The sequence below is a fragment of the Ambystoma mexicanum genome, chromosome 11 (assembly GCF_040938575.1).
Source record: "Ambystoma mexicanum isolate Mex_15411 chromosome 11, UKY_AmexF1_1, whole genome shotgun sequence".
Lineage (NCBI taxonomy): Eukaryota > Metazoa > Chordata > Amphibia > Caudata > Ambystomatidae > Ambystoma > Ambystoma mexicanum.
In genome coordinates, this window is record NC_090934.1 from 311642575 (window position 1) to 311649953 (window position 7379).

Here is a 7379-nt window from a genome sequence, read left to right on the forward strand (position 1 = left end):
ATGTGATCACATTAACATTTAAAAACATGGATTTATAAAAATATGCATATTCAAAGCATGTACAGAATATATTTGAGATTTTGTGCACCACTACAGTGCCTCCTCCTATTGGATTTAACTCTTCATTTTCATGAAAAAAAGAATTTCTCCAGCATTGGGTCTGGCATGGATTCACATGCTCATGAATATTCCCCGTCGTCAGGCTGGGAATCTTCGGTAAAGAAAAAATCGGTATCCGTTTTAGTTTCTGATCTGCCTTTCTTAGTAGTAACCAATCACTGGTCTCTGGGTCAAACTGCCCCCAGCCAATGACTGCCCTCTCCCTAAGCCCCACCCCTGGCAGCCATCCTCAGATTTTTACTGCACGCTCGAGCTTTTACTGCGTTTTGCGCTTTTTTTCCAAAGAGATTTCTCATTTTTCGGTTAATCGAGCCTCCAGCTCCCCCGTTTCTGCTTCCGATCAACGGGGACCCATTTCGGATTTATCTACGCCCCTCAAGGGTGAAGTTTTCATCGAGTTACGCTTCTTGGAGGATTCCAGAAGTTTCTGAGGCCTACCTCGTGGACGAGAAGAACAAGGCCCAGGAGAAGGGACGTTCGACTCCCGGCAAACTGTTCAGGATCTGCCCTGGATGCAACCTACAAAATGTGTTCAAGGAGGACGAGCATTCGAAATGCGTTTACTGCCTCCACGAGGACAAAACGCACGTTGAGAAGGACTGTGCGTTTTGCTTTAACATGTCGGATCGGACGATGAGGGATCGCCGGATCAGTCTCCAACTGGCTGGAAGGCAAGAGCACAGCAGGTGAGAAGTCCGAGCGGTCTTCTCAGTCCTGTGAGGGCACCCCGGAGACGAGGGCCCAACAGAAGGCAAAGCACCGTGAGTCTGCGGGCACCGGGAGTGCCGAACGGTCGGGCTCCTCGGCTGCCAGGCAGGGCGCACCTTCACCAATGCCATCAACCGTGAGCCAATGCTCTGTCTCGGGGAAGAGAAAATCCGAGAACCCGGCTAAGCTTCTGGAGAGGCCCCGGTCGATCTCTGAGGAACCGGCCGAGGGGGTGCGAGGCGGTGAACCTCCCCCTAAGGTGAAGGCCTCAAGCGCGCCCAAGGTGGTGAAGGCCTTGATTCACCCGGCTACGGCCTCTATCGAGGGAGTCGCGGCCCTGGCGAAGCCTGTGGAGACTATCCCAGAGGGACGACATGGGAACGGACATGGCCACGACGGGGACAGATGACGGCGGTGACGACGGGACTGGCCTCCCGTCTCAGATTCCTCGGGCGTCCATGCCAGACGAGATTGGCTCCTTTCACGCCATGATTTCCAGGGCATCCAAGCTCTTTCAACTGTGCCCTGAGAAGGAGGAAGGCTTCCTCTACCAACGGTGCAAGGCCAAACGGAAGACGGTCCTCGCGGTGCCGTTGCTGAATGACATCTGGGATGAGGGTCTTGCCCTCCTCAAGAACCCGTCCACGACACCTGCCAAGAGGGACCGGTACGAGAAGAAGTACCGAGTCCCTGACGCTGCCCCGTTGTGCCTTAGGGCGCAACCGACCCCGGATTCTGTCGTCTCAGCGGCGGCTAAGAAGAAAGCGGGGGGGGCATCGGCTTCATCCTCAACTTCCCCACCGGACGGCGAGGGAAAAGAAGCTGGACGCCGTGGGACGAGTCATCTCGTCGACGACGATTAAGGCGGCCAACGCCGTAGCGATTTGTGGCCCGCTACGACAGGGAATTGTGGTACAAGATCGCCCCCCCTGTTGGACTTCCTCCTGGATGACAAGAGGGCAGAGGCCCTGGTGATCCTGCAGGAGGTTGAGGTGGCATCGGATCACGCCATAATGGTCGTGGCTCAAGGCGACGGATTTCCGCCAGGACGTGCAAGCCAAGGTTTTGGACATGCCCTTCGACGGGAACAATCTGTTTGGAAAGACCCTGGATGAGTCGCTGCAGGCCATCAAGACCGACACGGAGACGGCTCGGGCCTTGGGAGTTCTGCAGCAACGGCGGCCGCCCTTTCGGAACTCCGGAGGCAAGCAAGGTTCCTCCAAAGGATTCAGCGGCGGCTCCTCGACCTACTGTCATGCGGCCCGTTCCGCATTGCAAGAAGCCTACCGGGGACGAGGCAAGTCCGGTGGATCTGACCGTCGTCGCCAGGGAGGCCAAGGAGGCAAGGCTGCTTCCAAACAAGACTGAACCGGCCGTGGCGTCGGGCCCCCACCGAAGCACCCCAGTGGGAGGCCGGCTGGCGAAGTTCGTCAGCATGAGGGGAGTCCATCTCCACCGACCGTGGGGTGCTGGATGCCCTGGCCCACGGGCACACTCTGGAATTCCTAAAGTGCCCCCGAATCCCTCAAGTGGCCAGGAAGGGAAACCACATCCTTCAACTGCTGTTAGAGGTGAGGACGATGCTCAAGAAAGGGGCCATCGAGCTCGTCCTAAAGAGGCTCCGGGGCTCTGGAGTATACTCAAGATACTTCCTCGTCAGAAAGAAGACAGGAGGTTGGCTTCCCATCCTGGACTTGCATTGGCTAAACAAATGCATCAAGGTACAGAAGTTCCGGATGGTCACCCTCCAGCACGTGCTGGGACAGCTGGAGGAAGGTGACTTCCTAACGTCGCTGGATCTGGAGGATGCGTACTTTCACATCCCCATCTTAAAAGGACACCGAAAGATTCTCAGGTTCGTAGTCCAAGGGCGGCACTACCAGTTCAAGGCCCTCCCATTCGGATTGAAGTCGGCACCCAGGGTGTTCACCAAGTACCTGGCACCAGTGGTGGCGCGGCTGCGCCTGCAGGGGATCCACGTCTACCCCTGCCTGGACGACTGGCTCATCCGAGCAGAGACAAGGGAACTCGCCGTCGAACACACAGAAAAGACCGTCCGGCTGCTCACGGACCTGGGATTCTCCATCAACTTCCCCAAATCCCACCCGGTTCCATCGCAGGTCGCACTGTTTCTGGGAGCCAAGCTCGATACAGTAGCGCAGTTGGCCTCGCCATCGGAGGAAAGCACGCAGGCCATCCTGGGCAAGGTACAGCATCTGCTGGCCCCGGACGTGGCCAAGGTGAGGTCCATCAAGTCCCTTCTCGGGATGATGTTCTCTTGCATCTACCTGGTGTGCCTGTGCAGGCTTCGGATGCGTCCTCTGCAGGAGTTCCTCGACGCCTGTTGAACACGAGCGACGGACCGCTTCGAGGACAAGATCTCGCTCAACGAAGTATTCCGCCAGGCAATTCGTTGGTGGGGCACCCGCGCACATCTCGCCGCGGGCACAGACTTTCAGACCCCAGCATACCAAGTGACAGTGACGACGGATGCCTCCCTGGAGGGGTGGGGGAGCGCACACATGAGATCTTCAGTCGAGAGGCCTATGGCTCCCAGAGGAGAGGCCTCTCCACTTCAACATACTGGAGCTCCGAGCAGTGTTCTGGGTCCTCAAGTCATTCCTCCCGTCCCTCAAGGGCAAGGTGGTGAGGATCTTCACCGACAACACCACCACAATGTTCTACATCCGGAAGCAGGGAGGAACCAGATCCCCAGCCCTATCCAAGGAAGCCCAGGATCTGTGGCACTGGGCCGTTGCCCAGGGGGATCTTTCTGGTGCCTTTTCATCTAGCAGGGATAAAAACACCATTGCCGACTCGCTCAGCAGGGAGCTGCGCTCTTGCCACGAGTGGGAACTACGCCAGGATCAAGTGGATCAACTCTTCCGGCGATGGGGCTGTCCCCAAATCGACCTGTTCGTGACGGCGACAAACTCCAAGTGCCAGAGGTTCGCCAGCAGGTTCGGCCAGCCGAGGAGCATGGGCGATGCTTTCTTGTTCCCCTGGGATGGCCTGTTCCTGTATGCGTTCCTGCCGTTGCTGCTCAGGCTCATCAACCAACTCAAGAGATCCCGGTGCAGGATGATCCTCGTCGCACCGAGGGGGCCGAGACAGATATGGTTCCCGGACCCTCTGGACTTGTCAGCGTCCCCGCCAGTCAAACTGTCGACAGACACAGATCGTACCTCCAGAGAAGGAGGCGCCATTCTTCATCATGAGCTTGCAGGCCTGGCTCCTGCAGCATTAGAGTTTGGAGGGTACGACATCCCGGCTGACTGCAGAGAGGTTCTTGCAAAGGCCAGGGCGTCCTCAACTATCAAGTGCTACGGACACAAGTGGAAGAGGTTCTCTGTCTGGTGTCGTGCGCAGAAGATTAACCCTCTACGGATTACAGCCCCTCAAGTGCTACCGTACTTACTGTCGCTGGCCAAAGCTGGACTAGCTCACGCTTCCATCAAGATGCATCTGGAAGCGATTTCCCGATACACCAGAACTGCAGGACGGTCGTCCCTTTGGTCTCATCGCCTGGTGAAGGAGTTTATGAAAGGACTGTTCCGATCGTTCCCGCCGGTGAAGGCTCCAGCCCCGGTGTGGGAACTCAACGTGGTGCTGACAAGGCTCATGGGCCCGCCATTCGAGCCCTTGCATTCGGCTCCGTTGAGGTTTCTGTCGTGGAAGACAGCGTTCCTTGTGGCCATCACCTCTGCACGACGCGTGGGAGAGATTCAGCCCTTTCCTGCAAGCCTCCATACTTGACTTTCCATGAGACGAGGGTGGTGCTGAGGACACACCCCTCCTTCATGCCCAAGGTGCCTTCAGACTTCCATCTCAACGAGCCCTTGGTGTTACCAGTCTTTTTCCCGTCGCCTTCGTCGCCGGCCGAGAGGACTTTACACTCGCTGGATGTAGCTAGAGCGCTGAAGTTTTATGTGGACCGAACAAAGAGTTTTCGGAAGACATCACAGCTGTTTGTGAACTTTGGACCTGTGAACCAAGGGAAAGCTCTCTCGAAGGCTTCCATTTCCGGATGGCTCTCCGGCTGCATCATGCACTGTCATCGGTTGGCACACCGACCGGTGCCCGGCTGCCCGAGAGCCCATTCGACCAGAGCGATCGCTGCTACCACGGCGTTCTTGTCTGGTGTGCCCCTGCTGGACATCTGCAGGGCTGCTACGTGGAGGTCGACGCACACCTTCACGAGATTCTACTGCGTCGACCGGGATTCCAGGGAGGAGTCCAGAGTCAGCCAGGCAGTGCTGCACAACCTGTTCGCTTAAGGTGAGCCTGGTGAGGAGCTAAGACGCTTAATGTTGAGTTTTATGTAATGCTTAATGTTGAGCTTTGACACCTCCCGTGGTTGTGCATGTGTGTACTGCTATGTATTCTTATATTAATGAGCATGTAGTTACTTACCTGTAACTGTTGTTCTCCAGCATGGGTCTGGCATGGATTCACATGCGAACCCTCCCTCCTACTCCTCTGCGGCTCTTCACTTGGTCATACTGCCACTTTACGTGCTACCAAATCTGAGGATGGCTGCTAGGGGCGGGGCTTAGGGAGAGGGCAGTCATTGGCTGGGGGCAGTATGACCCAGAGACCAGTGATTGGTTACTATTAAGAAAGACAGATCAGAAACGACTGATACTGATTTTTTCTTTACCGAGGATTCCCAGCCTGACGACGGGGAATATTCATGAGCATGTGAATCCATGCCAGACCCATGCTGGAGAACAACAGTTACTGGTAAGTAACTTGTTCCATACAAGCACTTACATTCCCACATGCCCTCATTCGACAAATACCTTATTGTTCAATCTACTTAAGTGCATATACCTATGCAGGTGTCCTGTCATTGTATTTGTATATTCACCCATTTAATATCTAATGAAGACATGACGAACCAAAAAATAGGAGGTTTGTATTCCTCCAATTATGTACCCCCAAAAGTCCAGATGAACAAAGGTTTCAAAATTCAATACAAGTGCCTTAAAATAATTATCTTTTACTATATAAATGTCTATATACATATGAAATAAAGATCTTAATTTTATTACGATCCCCACAAAAACTTCAAAAACACTTCAAATGTGGAATCCCCCATTCGTTTATCTAAAATTGCATATGTAGGGAACATGTATGGAAAACATATAAACGGTCTTCTCCAGTTTGCATTTGGCGATCTTGTTTCATACTGCATATGGGCACTTGTCTCACCCACACGTCGGCCCCACTTGGTAATGTCACAGAGCCAGCTGTCCAGCACATTACACACAACACCACACACTCCAAGATGGCCAACGCTCACCCTGGCACGCATGGGTGTGTCCTGTAGGCCACTAATGTGAATCACTGAATGGCTTACGCTGCCTCCCATACTGCAGCTTGCCTCTGGTTGCCAGCTGCCGACCGATCCTGCAGACCGACCTACTCTATGGATCCATAAGGTGAGGAATCTGTGTCAAACAAGCGGCCTACCTATGTGAGTATCCCTCGCTCCCTCTTCCTACCTAATGTGCCTGCTGTGCGCAAAGCCTCTCTTCTTCCAAGCCTGATGCCCACCTGCCAGAAACGGGCTGCCAGACCCTGCCATCTTTGGGCCTGAAACCAGTGTCTTCTTACACACCTAATAAGGCACAATATAGAGCACACCACACCTATGTCAACGCACCTGAGAAACAATAGGTTAGGCTCCCAGTCCGCGGCACTGGGCATAAGGCAAGCCTCTCTCCACGACCCCAGTAATGGACCTTCTCGCACACAGCCCACCGCCGCCCCACTGCCAGTGTTCAGGCACTGCCAGCCCCTGGGGTCACTCTTGCAGCACCCAGGCCTATGGCCTACCCTTGCTGCACTCCATCTTGCTAGGAACCATGCTCCTCGCCCACACTCCATTGAAGGCGTCACTACAAGTATGCTGGCGAATACTTTCACGCGTCTTGATGCTTGGGACATTAAGAACTGTCGCGCCAACCATTTATCTAACACCCTGCCCTCAAACCCATTTGCCAATATTCTGGCTTCAGCTTCTGCATGACACTTACCGCTTAATAGTAATGTTTCGGATGTTGCATAATACCATTGACACCATTGTTCATGAGGTTATTCTCCTATCTGCCAGTCCTGCATTGATAATGGCTGATATTCCCGCCCAGCGTAATACAACTGTCTCTGATGCTATTGTGGTTAACTCTCCTGCATAATAATGGCTGATATTCCCGCCCGGACTGATACAACGGTCTCTGTTGCTATTGTGATTACCTCTCCTTCTGTCACTGATACAAATGTCAAGAACGACAATGCCTTATCCATCGACTGTACCACAGCCTGCGCAGTGAACCATACAGCATGTTCCCCCACAATGGTTAGTCGTCCTGCTGCCCTGCCTAAGATTATCTCTTCTTGTTCTCACCTGGAGGACACAGTGGCCGCTACCACCGTAATCGGCACAGCGACTGGCTCTCATCTTAAGGCCACTATTCCTCTGCCCAACCCAAACTAGCATCCCAACAGATACTGTGACCAGTGCTATGGTCAAGGTAATTGGACCCTCT